Below are 15,292 nucleotides of genomic sequence, written 5' to 3'. Positions count from 1 at the left end.
ATATTTCAGTCTCTGCGGGCCAATAGGCAAACTCGAGGATATTTGTATAGGCAAACCTACTTATGTAACACGAAAAAAAAACAAGTTTTAACAAATTTATTGAACAAAATGTAACGTAATAATAATAAGTAGACTACATTTGAAATTGAGCTCTACTACTGAGTAGAATGGAATTGCCTGTTATGAGATAACATTTCATCAAACTGAGGTTTAGATTCAGTACTCCCTATCATCAAAATTTATTGTAAATGTTCATCAGTTAATGCTGACCTGTATTGAGATTTTACATATTTCATCTTTGAAAATGTCTTTTCACACAGGTAGGCGCTGCCAAATACAGATATAAATCCCCGAGCATATGATCTTAATTGGCCGTATTCATCGCTTCGAAGACATTTATAGAATTCTGTTAGATTCTTCTCTTGAGATTAATCACTTCCTATTGAAGGTTAGGTGGAAGGTTCTCAATTGTAGTCAAATGGATTTTGAAATATGTAAATGTCTTCTGCGCTTGGATCAAGATCCGAAAAACGCTGCTGGAACTGTAGTTTCAGTTCAGAAAATATATCCGCTGCAAATTTGTGTGCGAATGGAGATTTCGCTTCTTTTAATTTCTGACAGCATCAGAAATGCACAAATCAGTTTGAAATTTCAAATAAATCCATTCTTAGCTCGCGGGCCGTAGTTTGCCGACCCATGATCTAGACTCTTCTTGTAGTTGAATACAATTTGTTGAAACGTACCATCCTGCGACTTAAGCACGGGAATTGTAATCTTTTACATTTAAGTTGCATGTTTTTAAATGTGAGATATAGTGCTTCGTCTATTTGATGGTGTCCAATCGTATTTCAGTACTTTTGGTTGTGAAGCTAGCCCTTTGTACCGCAATTTTGGTTTCCACAAGCATCCACAGCCGCTGCACACGAGCGAGATGCTCACGATTGTATTCAATGTACGTTAAAGTTGCCATACTACCGCTAACCAAACCATCCTCAACATCGACGTTGCTAGTGATCATACAGTAGGGCCCCGCTTTACGGCGATTCGCTAATACGGCGCTCAACAGCTGAGTCAGAGAAGTGCGTCCGGCGCCATTTTCTCGTCGCTGATTCAATCTGTTTACAGCTTTTGTACGCTCCGCGTCTCCGTATTTCTGGCAATTTTTCAAAGTTATTACAAACTGTATATTTATGTAATATTTTTGTGTTTCTACAGTGTAATTACAATGGCGTCAAAGGGTAGTAGCGATAAAAAGAGGAGTCGTAAGCCTCTTACTTTAAATACCAAGTTAGATATAATTAAACTTCGTGAACAAGGCATGTCTATGGCCGAGATAGGACGTAAGCTAAGCTTAGCTCGCAAAACTGTTAGTGCCATCGTGAACGCTAAGGAGAAAGTGTTAAAGGAATTAAAAGTGCCACACGAATGAACTCTAAAGTCATAAGAAAAAGAGATAGCCTTATTGCCGACATGGAAAAACTTTTAGTTGTGTGGATTCATTTTATTTCATATCGTTTTCTTAGGCTGGCGCTATTGTGCACTTACTATTTCATAGCGTAAACATCTTATTAGGCTTTGATATGCATTTGCAAGTGAAATAAGGCAAAGATCCGCTTTTCGGCGATTTTCGCTTTATGGCGGGGGTCTGGTCCCTAACCCGCAGTATAAGCGGTGCCCTACTGTATAAGGTTTTCCCAACGCACAGCTTCATCACAAACGGCAATCCTCCTGTTTCAGCAACCTTCATCTTGTACAACTTGGTGCGCGTGATAGCCAACTGTTCTCGGTTTTGGTACCCAATCTACAGCAACGTCTTCATTGAGATAGAATAATCTTATGGCTTCAGGAGCATCCAACATGGCTTCTTCTCTTCGCGTCACAACACGATCCCAAATTTCGTTAGTATGTCAGAAAATTGTACGTCACTTGGTCTCATTACTTGCATCAGAGGAAAGAACATCAGTGATTGCCACAGATTAGCACCAGCCAAGGAATTCTTGTGAGGCTTGTACATTATGGCTTTCGCATTTACACACATTCATTCCCCCCAAATGGTTTATCATAGTCATTGCATATTGCCTGTATTCTCGCATTTATGGTGAGTAAAGTATCACCTCCAATCATGCTTACTTCGTCCACGAACAACATTTGAACGTTATGAAATGCCGATCTGTACATTTGCAACGTCTCCCTACTAAGTCCTCCTTGCTTCCTTGACATGGCAATTCTAAACGCAGAGCAGCCTTTCCTATGGATGCACATGCGTTTCTTAAAACGTCCTGTTGCTCGCAAAACCTATTATATGTTTCCATCAGTAATTTTAGAGTAAACGTTTTACCACGTAGCGTTTTCTACCGATCATATTAACATCTTCGTTCTTGTATCCACAAACTTGTTTCTATCCAACACCTCGTCCTTAAACGGAAAGTACAACAAAACCATCTCTCGTTTGTAGTTTATACCATGTCACTCATATCGTAATTATTATATATCGAATGATTCTGCATTTGTACGTTCCATCTGTACTCGCAGCAAAGTCTGCCAGCGCAATATTTTTCCGTCCAGTCTATACGACGTTTTTCATACTTTCGTATATATATTATTATCATACCATACACCAGTGGAATTGTCATCGAGATTTTCTTGTTCCATCTGTTTCAGTGTTTTTATACAATTTTATCTCTCGTCAGGCCAAAGTGTATTTGACAAATCTGCTTCATTGCCTCATCAGGTACCAAGCTGATTCCTGGCTACTCATCTCGACGCTGTTTAAGACACTCAAACTCACCTTCTTCAATAGTTCACAGTAGTCTTCTTGCAGTTGAATCATGTGTCTATGCAAGTTGCTTGTGCCTCGGTTCGTCTTATTTACATACTCCACAACATAGGAAGCACATGAATATTCTTCAAGTATGAATTGTAGGTCAATATTGGAATTCAAGATTCGCCAAGATCTCCGTCATGTTGCGCTTTACGAGCTCTCATTGATATAAACAATTGCCTTATCACGGCAAATACTTCTCGCTTCCTATGAGCCCAGTAGCGTACAGAATTATGATCATGTTTCCTAGGTAACCATATTACACATTTTCCTTTCACTTTTTGCCGAATGACCCTTCCGTATAGACGAACTTACGTCGAAAAGAGAGGCTGTAACCACCTGAGCTGCAGTGTGACGTGTGGTAGAACCAAAGGGACTCACTCAGACAGAGACACAGGTCTACAAGCTACGAACACGACCAAGACACCGGACCATACGCAAATAGGACCAAGTCCGGCAGAGATATGATAACGCACAGATCGAGTCCGGCTGACACCGAGTGAGACACTGACCGGGTGAGACAGAGACCGGTTCTGGCAAAGATCGGCAGAAATTCATCGAATGTACTACCATTTCGAAGACGAGGCAGGGGCACATTTAGCAATGATGTACGAGATTCACCCAAGACATTACTATCACTTCCAAGACGAGGCAGAGATTGAGTCCGGCAAGACACCGAGTGAGAGACACACCAGGACTTCTCCAAGAATTTTCCTGCAATTCTACGGCATTCTCCAGGACATCCCCACGACCACACGATCTCAATTCTCCAGGACAACCCAACCCACCGTAAAACAACAACCTTATATGCAGTATTATTACAATAGCATTTAGCACAATAAATTGGCATTAGAAATATCATAAAATGTCGATGTCATATAACACATACCAGAATATACATTTTTCTCTTAACAAACAAAATAACAGCTACTAAAACATGACTGATGTGGATGGGTGCGTGCTTCGGTTAGTCTACGTATGGATATACAGATTAAGATGTAAATAGAAATATAGATAGATAGATAGATAGATTGATTGATTGATTGATTGATGGATGGATGGATAGATAGGCAAGCAGAGAAGCAGACAGACAGATTGATTGATTGATTGACAGACAGGCAAACAGACAGACAGACTGATAGATTCATTCATTCACTGATTGATTGATTGGCAAGCAGAGAAGCAGACAGATTGATTGATTGATTGACAGACAGGCAAACAGACAGACAGACTGATAGATTCATTCATTCATTCATTGATGGATAGGCAAGCAGAGAAGCAGACAGACAGACAGATTGATCGATAGATAGAAGATATCGCGAATTTTTCCCTGGGATAAAGCGGCTGGAACGTAATGCTGTCCATGTATCTCCATCTTCTTCTTCTTCTTCTTCTCAAGCTCTACAGTCCACTGTGAACTTTGGCTTCCTTCACAATTCCTCCCCAGGCCTGACGATCCTTAGCTACAGTGTGCCAGTTTTTAATTCCCATAATTTTCAAAGCCATTTCATCTTTCCACCTTTGACGTTGTCTGTGTCTCATTACAAATATTTGCTCAGTTGTACTTCTGTTAAGTCTGAATCCACATTGGTAATCGCCTATTATCTCTTCAATATATACATTAAGTCTTTTGAGTATAATATTTGTGAAGATTTTATATATTACATTTAAATGGGTAATCCCTTTGTAATTACTACATTGCATTTTACCTCCTTTTTTAAAAATCAGACATGTAAGACCTTTTTTCCATTCTGATGGCATTCTTTCTTTTTCCCATATCATATTTATGTATTTACTTATGTATTCTTCCTAACAGAACTTGGCTTTCTTGTTTTATTAATTCTGCAGTAATAGAGTCCTCACCCGGAGCCTTGTTATTTTTCAATTATATTATTCATTCCTTCATTCACTTAATTCATGATGGGACATTCAACAAAGGGCTGAGCTGTTAAATATTTACTATCTCTATTATTTATTTAAGAGCTCTTCAAAATACTCAGTCCATCTATCTAAAATTTCTTTTTCATCTCCTATTATTTTACCTTGCTTATCCTTACATGCATTGAGTTTTGGTTTATTGCAATTTTTTTATAATTAAAGTTTACCTATAAAATTTTCTATTTTAATTTTGAGAATTGACTTCTTGTATTGTTTGTAATTGTTCATTAATAATTTCTCTTTTCTTCTTCCTACATTTTGTATTGACTTCCCTTCTGTAGTTATTATATATTTCACATTTTGATCTTGTTTCATGTTGTAACTTTATTTTTCTAGCTTCATTTTTCTTTTCCACAAACCTAAGACAATGATTGCCAAACCAATCTGCATTTCTTCCTTGTTTCTCTATTCCTATATTGTCAGTTGCAGATTGTGTGATTGATTGTTTGATTTTATTCCATTCTAGTCCCACACTTTCCTCCTCATCATTATCATTGTACAAGACAAAATGCTGTGATTCTTTCAAACTATCCCGATACTGTCTCATACAATTTGGATCTTTCAGTTTCTTTTCAAGTCCCATTTCTTTCTTTTCAAGTATGACATTCTTTCCGTCAAAACTGCTTTCACTAAAAAGTGACCCGAATCACAATTTGGTCCATCTGATCCACTCTGGTGGTTTCCGTGTACCTTTATGTATAAACTTATGACGAAAGCAAGTGCTCATTATTATTAATCTATTCATTTTAAGCAAATTGGGCTAAAAATATCACACCCATTTCCACTAGTTTCATTTACCTGCAACTTTCGATACATGAATTTATTACTAATTTTTCGAATTTCAATAGCATGTCATATGATAGCATATTTTATTTAATAGGTCATAAAATTCTTCTTTATCTTCTGTAGGGGCATGTGATATTCGTAAACTTTCCTTCAAATCGTCACTTTCCAAAGTCTTGCCATTAATAGGTTCAAACTCTGTCCAGTTCTATTTGTGGGTTCCACTGGGAAAAAAAAAATATATAATTTTTCTTATATATTTGCACTTGCCATCGAATTTCTTGCAGAGCGACTACATTTAAACCAAATGTCAGAATTTCATTCCCAATTTCATTCATTTCTCCACGTTCCACGTAGCTTCTTGTATATCCATTTTCCTTCCTCGTTCTTCGCCCGAGTCATAGTCTGGTTTTTCAAACTGCAATAACCCATAAGCCTTCATGTCGTAGTACGTAATTAGACGCTGGCGCAATTTATCCCACAAACAAATCAGTCTATTCCGTCTAAGGAACAAGATAAGAAGAAATAACAAGATAAAGAACAAGTTTTGTAACTAATTTTCCTTCAAGGATGGAAATAATGAGTTCATTAGCTAAAATCTCTCAACTACGGGAAAAACTAAGCTACAAACTACTACTACCACAACATTGGAGAGATCAATTTCACTCACCGATGACGAGCCGAGGATCCAGACGTCGCTGAGACATGGCCACGTTCCGCATTCATCCCTTGTTTCTCAAAATGGCCGCTCTATCCTGAGATGCTGCGGTCTGAAGTCTGCTACAACTTTACTCATGTTTAAGACGCACTAACTCCATTCACACTGCCATTAATTCTTCGAGTTGACTTCATTAAATTCTGTATTATTTTATTTATAATAAAAAGACGTTTTCTGGAGATGACGCGGTTACTCACTACCAATGCACGCTTTAATTAGGCAGTGGAAAACTCAGCCAAATAAATATTAAATATCATATAAATTCACACTTCAATTTGCTACAACTGATGCCTTCTCTACTATAAAATTAATAATTATAATTCAACAAGTCAGAAATTTTAGATGCTCTTAAAAAATCTCCCCTCACTGCGAGTCAACGTAAATACGAAGAATTTCAAGACGAAACAGTGGCACGTGTAGTTCTTCTACCTATTATAAAGAGAAATGGAGGATTAAACAACAATCAGAAAAATTAAAACAATTAAATCATTTCTTTATTAAACAATAATTAGAAAACTTCACTTGAAATGTCAATACCAGGCCTTTCACTTATTTCAACTTCCAACACCCTGTATTATTTTATTCGTGACATGGACGACGTCGTCTACGCGTAATTTCGTTTGCCTACTATGTCTTAATTCCTAATTTCCGTGTGAATCTCTCATCAAATCACACTTTCACGCCTATGCTACTATAAAATTGCGATTACTTCCAAGTTACTTCCATAGAATGCACTTTGTCTACGTCAGAGGTGGTCAAAGGTCCACGTGATTACTCCATGACAGAAATGCGGACTGTACGTTCATCCTGCCATATGACTCTTAATCACACTTATACGCCTATCTCAGGGCAAATAACGATGATGCAGTTTTCAGCTACGTGAAATTTTACAAACTTCAAAACCTTCCCCGCTCTACAGTTTCTGTTTGCAGACACTTGAGTCGCCTCACGATTAGATATCTTGACGCAGCAAAGTCACTGAGAAGCTACCGGTTACTCAAATCGTGAAAATAAAAATCCTCACTTTTTAAAATTCAGAATATCTTCTACGTGGATTTCCAAAGCCTGTCACTGGAACCTAAACCAAAGCAGATATACCGGGTCTACAACTTATGAGGCTGCGGTCGTGCTTGGATTGCGTGGTCGGCCGGCGCGCTGTTGACGTCGGCGGGACTGGTTCGTCTTCTTCCCGTGAGTCACAGGCGAATCAGTTTCAGTGCAGCTAATAACGGAGCTGCGAGTGTTTCTCGTCACTGATACATGTTATTGCATTGATTGTTCTTACCTTAAATCACAAAAGAAGTTCAAAGTGACTTCCTTGTGCTTGCAACTTCACATCTCGTTAACATGTTTCGAAATACTCGACGAAGCTCTTCTTGGGATATTGCCCAAATGAATTCTCGAATATTTCTTTAAGTTCTTCTGAAGTGTGCGGATAGTTTACATAAACTTTGTTCTTCAGCATGCCCCACAGGTAAAAATCGCACGGGTTTAAGTCTGGGGAACGCGGAGGCCACAGATCGATAACTTGTTCACCAAACACTTCTCTTGATGCTAACATCGACCGATCAGCTGTGTGAGCTGTAGCACTGTCTTGCATGAAGAAACCTCAAGTCGTTTCTTCGTCTGTCATTTCTTGGAAAAAGGGTCTAAGTATTAAATTTACATGATGTTCAGAATTTATGGTTTCATTATAAAAGATTGGCCCTATTATTCTCTTGGAGGTAACTGCACACCAGACTCCAACCTTAATGGCATGAAGAGGATGTTCATGCAACTGATGTGGATTTTCGGAACTGTAGTAGCGGTTGTTTGGGCTGTTGACATACGAGGTGCGATCAGAAAGTTTCCAGACTGCGCATATAAAAACCCGTACACTTATCTCAGGTATTAAATTCATCCATCACCCTCGAAGTAGTTCCCCTGGGAGTGAACACAACGATCCCAGCGCCGCTGCCAAGCCTGGAAGCATCCCTGGAAATCTTTCTTTGTCAGAATGTCAAGCACCATCTGCGATTCTGCCTGAATCTCTTCTATCGTCTCAAATCTCCTTCCCTTTAGCTGAATTTTCATCTTTGGGAAGAGGTAGAAGTCACACGGAGCTTAGAAAGGAAGTTGGGGTCGGTTCTTGCAAGATCTTTGAGCTCCTGACAAACGAGAAGTCGATTCTGCTTCTGGTCCTCAGACAGGATGCGTCGCATGTGGAGTTCTTCCTTTAGAATCAGCCGACAGGTCCCATAGCCTATCCCAACAATGTCGCACAAGTCGTTGATGGTACGACGTCGATCTTCGTGAATGGCCTGCCGAATCTTCGTAACATTTTCGGGCGTTGTGCTCGAAGATGGTCGTCCAGAACGCTCGTCATCATCGACAGAGGTTCGGCCATTTTTAAAATGTGAACGCCACACAAAAGTTTGTGCACGACCCATTGCGGACTCCCCAAATGCTTGCTTTAGCATTTCATAGGTTTCCGTAGCCGTTTTGGCGAGTTCGGTTCGCCCTCTATTGACACAGTCTTGAAACTTTCCGATCGCACCTCGTATCCACTTAAATGCAGCCATCACTAAAAAAACAATAGCTCTGGATTAACAATCCCATCATGCACGGATCCTAGCACCAGAGTCAGGATTTGTGAGTCTCCGAACAACAGTGGTCTTATATGGTCGCAATTTCAGAAGTCTTGTTGCTGTGTGAGCAGATCCCGATGACACGCCAGATTGTGCAGCTAAACGTGCCAAACATTTCCTTGGACTTTTTTTTTCTAAAAAAGCCCCAATTTCATCCAATTTCTCTTCCGTCAATACACTCCGTTTCCTGTTCTTCTTTTTATCCAAAACTGATCCCGTACTACGAATTCTTTTTACTAATCTCTCTATCATGGACCTGCTAGGAACACTTATACCAGGAAAATGTCTGCGATATTTACGTAGGATGAATATTTGACATATGTTTCGACTAAGAACACACGTTGCTTAATACTATGCACCGTATTATCAACGTCAATCCGCTACGAGAGACGCAATGAAACTGATTCGCCGGTGACTCCCACCGACGTCAACAGATCGCCGGCCGACAACGCGATGGAAGCACGCCCCGAAAGTCATAAATTGTAGACCCGGTATATGGTCTATAATCTCACCCGCCCTATTTACATCTCGTCATTTCTAATATTGTGGGCAAACTAACTGTGTGTGTGTGTGTGCGTATTCCGTTGCAGCTCAGCGGCTGGACCGTAGAGTTCATCTTGTTAGTGGTTACGAATAAATGCGGCTACAACTCTACACCAATCTCTTTCTATCCTGTGAGGGTAGGACGAAGGCGAAAACGAAGAAAAGAACAGAAACAATTAAGGAACACTGGAAGGAGTTTAACCTCTGCACCCGAAACGTTAGTTAGTTAGTGAAAACAATTCATTTCGCTCACCAGCAACGATAGTAGAACAGAGATCTGCATTAACGACGACCACCGACACTGGAAATAGACGTAATATTATCAACAAAACGTGATACCGGAATCAAATGGATTCAACGACGACCACGCGAGACAGAGGCCACCTGCATCGCTCTGTAATGCACAGACTTTTGAAATGTTCTATACCAGAGGCTCCCAAACTTTTATACCTTGCGCCCCCCCCCCCTTAAAAAACATTTAATAAATTTCAAGCCACCCCCCCCCCTTCCAGAACAAGTGCAACCAAACAGATTTGACATAAAATTTAGCTACGAGTATACATTATTTTATAATTTAGTATATATTATTCAATGCATTTAATTTAAAAAAAATTAATAAAATATAGGCTTCATTCCTGGATTAGTGGTATGGATGTGGTCGCTTCTGTGAACATAACTTACGACATCGAGGTTGGAATTTTTAAATGACCGCTCTAAGGTCGCTTTCCAGGTGTCGCATGTGGACCCTTCACACACGTAAATGTTTATGACCAAACTTATTATTTCATAATTTTAATCCTTATCATTAATAGATACTTGTAATTATCAACCATATTGTAAGAGTCAGTAAGCTACGGGCCAGACCGTGGAGATATTGAACTATAAATACGATAAGAAGATTAATATACAAAAATCCGATTATACTAATAACCCGCAGCTGTTGACGAGTCTGTTTGCCCCCTCCCGACACTACGATAGCACACGACGCACTTCTAATCCCCTTTATAAACCACTGTCTGGAAGGACTCGGTCCACCTAACACCACTGCATTTCCTTACCAAATTTATTCACGAGAAATGAAGTAAGGAAGCAGGCTACATTCCTCTGTTTCAGAATTTGGATCAGTCAGTTTTTGTAAATGCTGTAATAAAATTTCTGTTTCCATACACGAAGAGAAATGCTTTGACCAGTTAAACGACTGTCAGCTACACGATGACTGCTGTGTTTATGTTTACTACAAGAGACGGAATAAATTGTGTGCGTGTCTATCAAAGGACACGTAACGTCTCAGCGATTGTCAGCAATTTCTCATTTTCCCATCAACACTTCTCAAATGATCTGTAACTTTTCCTTTCTGTTTCCAACTCACGAAAGAACTCAATTCCTTACCTACGTAAGGAGTTTCAAACATTCTTTCATTTTTACGATATCGGTACATTCGCGAAATCCCATTCCTCTCACATCCACGCAGACCAGGCTTTACTCAGACACCACATCGCCGTCGAGACATAATAATTTCTAATTTCCCGCAGAACACTATCTACGAAAATCATAATAATTTTGAATCGACCTTGAAATAATATATCACCGTACTCACCCGGGTCCGTCGCTCGCTGGTGCCTCATCATTTCAGACGTCTCGTGTCATATGACGTCACAGAGCAGCGTCCAGGAGCGAGGCGTGGGAAAATCTTAAGGTTCAGAGGGTTCACGACGGCGATGAAGAATGATGATATCATAATCACCGTGAATGTGAAGACGGCTCCGCCAATCACCTCAAAGCAGACATAATGACAAGAATTTATAATTACGTCGCTTCTGTATGTACGCTCTGAAACTCGATCAGTGGGCATTACCTGACAATTTATCATCGTACTCACCGGAGTCCTTAGTTCGCTGATGCTCCAACATAATTTTCGGGTATCTCGTGTTGTATGACGTAAGCACGAGTTACCTGGCGCCAATGGACTCTACGGACAAGAGGTTGGCATTTGACGTGAACGGCCAACCCTCCTTCAAAAGCCACACGAGTGTCCAGAGGTTCCACGAAATTCCTCAAACAAACAAGAAGCCAGCCTGCACTGAGACCACCGTCAAATGCCTTCAAATTCTAATAGAAACCAAACGCAATTGAAAACAATATCTCAGAATACTTAGTTCGATATTGCAACGTCATTTCAGGCATCTCGTCTTCTGTGACGTAGGCCAAGTCACGTTGTATCGGTAACAGCACCCGTTTTTTTTTCTCAACGTACTTTCAGAACTCTCCACTTCAGAGGACGGAATATTCCTCCATGGCAAAGCGTCGTAATTCACCTGTAAAGTCGCCCGACAGAAATGCCGATAAGTAAGGGTCATCTAGACCAATAATGGCATTCAACCTTTTTTTGTTCGCGTACCCCCAGATATAATTTCTCTTCAACTTTGTACCCCCAAAGTTGTTGATGTATAATTCAAGTTATACATAGTATATAATCTACATCTAAAATAAATTAAATAAATTACATTACTTATTATTCAGTGTTTATCATAAAATATTATTTTTAAAAATTTCACGTGCCCCCTAAGATGTCTTCGCGTACCCCAGGTTGAATACCACTGATCTATGCGACCAGGTTAAATCTGTATTCATTATGACTACATAATCTTCGATGATAAGGTCAAATCCAGGAGTCAATCGTAATCAATATTACAATTTTCATCGATTTGTTCTTGCATTACACGTTCAGTGAATACCAAAAGAGGTGGAAATCCACACAATAAGAATTTATTATTATTTTCGCTTCAGATTCCAAGATTAAATTTTCAATGGTGTAAGTCGAATAAAATCTAACTCGACGATTTATGTAATTTCTAGAGAAAATCGGTTATACTACTTTCACTATTACGAAATCCCCTGCATTCTTTAGAACCTCGTACTACCACCACGAAAGCTTCAACATCTCTTTGGCTGTCGAATAGATCGATAATTCAATCAAACACAAGCTGAGACGTAATATCAAAATGGCCGACTGAGGCCCCAACTTACGTAAAGACTGCATACATACGAGCTGTACCGGAGCACGAGAATGACAACCGGAAAAAACTCAACTTGTCCGTAGGAAACAAGTTTCGCGGAGCATGCTGGGAAAGGCAAAGATGAAAACCTCATCCAACGCGTGTCGGCAGAGATAACTAAGGGGCAGATAAAATTATACGTCCAGTAATAAAACACTAAAATCGAAAATACTACCGAGCAGCGAAAACTCGATGATTTAATCGAATGAAACCAAATCACGGGGCGGAGGGTCCTGTAAATGGTCGTAGAGAATAAAACAAAGCTTAAAAACATAAAATAAATGGCAGCGTCCTCTATGCGGGAACATAGGGACCCACCACAAGCGCCACCCCGCACAGAGGGCGCAAGAGGTTATTATTTTGTTTTAATTTCCTAAGACCACTTAGCGGTTGGGGTTGAGCCCCCCTGTCGGTATTATTCGATGTCAATTACTGCGCTTTCGCTATTACTATTTTCGAATTTTGAGTGCTCCTTTCATTATACCTAATCTTATTATGTTCCTGCTATATCCTGTAGAAGAGATCTGTTGTCAGGTGGGTTAGTCGAAAGAGTTGGACAACTCGCCTCGACTACAAGGACCTGTTTTCCGTAGCGTGCAAGTTCCATTGTAATATTACTCTCCCATCTGTGCCTGGATCTTCTGAATGATCTCCTTCCAATCACATTTTTGTGCAAATTTCTCATGTCCTGCTCTCAACTTCCTTATATTATTCGGTGAAGAGTCCATACACTTCTATATTATTATTAGATGAATTAGTTAAATCCTGGAAGCCATATATTATAACTTGAAATCTACTTACCAATCCTCAGTTCCTTCCTTTCATTCTATTAATCCTCAGACAAGTCTCAATTTCAAGTAATACAATGGATATTAATTAACAAATCCACTTACCTTCAACAGTTTTTCTTCTCTCTATGTCAGGGACGATGTTTTGCTTGCAAACAAGGAGAAATGCCATGATCAAATTTTGAACAATTTTGAACCAAGTCAAATGCTGACAACTATCCAAAGTAACGGCAAACATGGGATAAACTTTCAACATTCAACGCAGCTCATTCCTGGCTTCAAAAGCTTAATGAGATGAAGTGTCGCACTGCTTTACGTATTTAAAATTACAGTGACTTATGCCGTGTCCAATAACAATCACTGCTCTGAAAACATAAAACAAATGAGATCCTATCTTCATTACAGAATTTTGGTGATAGCGATGCCCTCTGATATGTGTCCACCATTGTTTATGTAATTTCAAGGTGCAAAATACTCCTGAGAAGTCAACATTTGCTGTGCTAGTCCTGAAATTTCCCACATTTTGTGGAACTCGAAGGTTAATTTTTGTGTTCATTTGATCCCACAATTACTCCCAGTCATGAGGCAGGTGAATCGAGTGTTCCCTCCGACACTTTGTGTTTAATAATAACCTGTCATTCATTCTCAGCCTGTCAAAGTAATATTCCCTTACGTTATTCCAAGATAATTAATGAATTTCCCATCTCGCTAAAGCGGCGCCCTTAGCTGCTTGCACCGTTGAGAAGCAGCGAGCAATCATCAGATTTTTGTGGTCCGAGGGTGTGAAACCCTCGTCAAATTCATAGAAGAATGCTGCGACGGTATGGAGATGCCTGCATTGGCGAGAGAAGAGTGTACGAGTGGGTAGACGCGTTTAAAAATGGGCGAACATCAATCTGTGATGACCGACGCTCCGGTCGTCCATGATAACGCGCGCCCTCACACCATTCGGAGATTGAGATTTCAGATCTTCCCGCCCTGACCTTGCTCCCTCTGATTATCATGTGTTTGGACCCCCTGAAGGACGCTTTGAGAGGACGAAGATTTGGGAATGACGACGAGGTCAAAGAAGCGGAGCATTCCTGGCTGAAGGCACAACCAAAAACATTTTTTTCTGATGGAATAAAGAAGTTGGTGCAACGGTGATTATGTAGAAAAATGACATATCATTTGTATCTCCAATTAAATTATATATCTCAAAATACTTAATTTGCTGTTACTTTTTGAAACGCCCTCGTATTTTTTGCCATTCGTTCCTTGGCCATCCTTACAATGTGTCCGTGTGGTTTTAAGAGCAGAGTATCTTGCAGAGAACTGTTGTGGCAGGTCCTTGACCCCACCAGGTGCTTAGTCGTAATGCCGCTTTCTTTAAAATTACAATTTATTTACATTTTACAGATTCTTCACAGTAAAAGCCAAGGATGTGAAACATCAGAATACATAAACGAACAAGTGGAACAATGAAATACAAGTACCTGGTTCCTCTATCACCCCGCGGTCGCTCCCTTCCTACGGCTTGCCCTGCGATGTGAGAGAAGTTAAATAAGTGATCAAAGGTACTATCAAGGTTCGCCATGTCCGCTGTTAACGTAAAACGCCTCTTTCAACTACCTTTGGCTTTTCACTCAGGTTTACAGTTACAGAAGCATATAAAAGTAATTAGATGACAAAGCCAGAATGAACAATCAAATCTGGTGACAGACGTTAAACTGGAGCATGACTCAAGTCAGTCTGGACTCCTCCGTCTCTAACGTGTGCATAGCACGTGATCCACAAATCTGTTTTAAAATTTATGCAGAATGCTATAAGCTAAGGGGGAATTTTTTTTAACATATCCTGTAAAAAAAAAAAAGGTAAATAAACTTCGCTGTAATCGCACTATCGCCTACTCTTACGTACTAAGACAGGCGGCAACCGACACGGCATTCGCTCGTGACAGAGGAGCCGTGCCCCGGCTTAGCGGCCAAAATCTCTCTGTAATACCCAAAAGGTACAAATTAATTTCTTGCACAAATCTG

The 15,292-nt window shown here is 39.9% G+C and overlaps 1 long non-coding RNA gene across 11 annotated transcripts in view; it reads right to left on the bottom strand.

Annotated features, from left to right (window-relative positions):
* Positions 1-12,556, bottom strand: part of LOC110839159 (uncharacterized) — a 34,832-nt gene extending 22,276 nt beyond the window's left edge. For 3 of the 11 annotated variants that reach the window (XR_015536480.1, XR_015536487.1, XR_015536489.1), the window contains exons 1-4: positions 12,458-12,555; positions 11,310-11,745; positions 11,028-11,204; positions 6,213-6,689 (exon numbers count right to left, since the gene is read on the bottom strand). This is a non-coding gene — a long non-coding RNA (uncharacterized LOC110839159). The other 8 variants (XR_015536481.1, XR_015536484.1, XR_015536485.1 and 5 more) reach the window with 8 other exon arrangements.
* Between the last annotated feature and the right edge of the window lie 2,736 nt (positions 12,557-15,292).

Source organism: Zootermopsis nevadensis, unplaced genomic scaffold (genome assembly GCF_977971745.1).
Source record: "Zootermopsis nevadensis isolate Lab colony 2312 unplaced genomic scaffold, Znev_1.0 Znev_ptg000022l, whole genome shotgun sequence".
In the NCBI taxonomy this organism is placed as follows: Eukaryota; Metazoa; Arthropoda; class Insecta; order Blattodea; family Termopsidae; genus Zootermopsis; species Zootermopsis nevadensis.
This window is presented reverse-complemented; position numbering and strand designations above follow the sequence as displayed.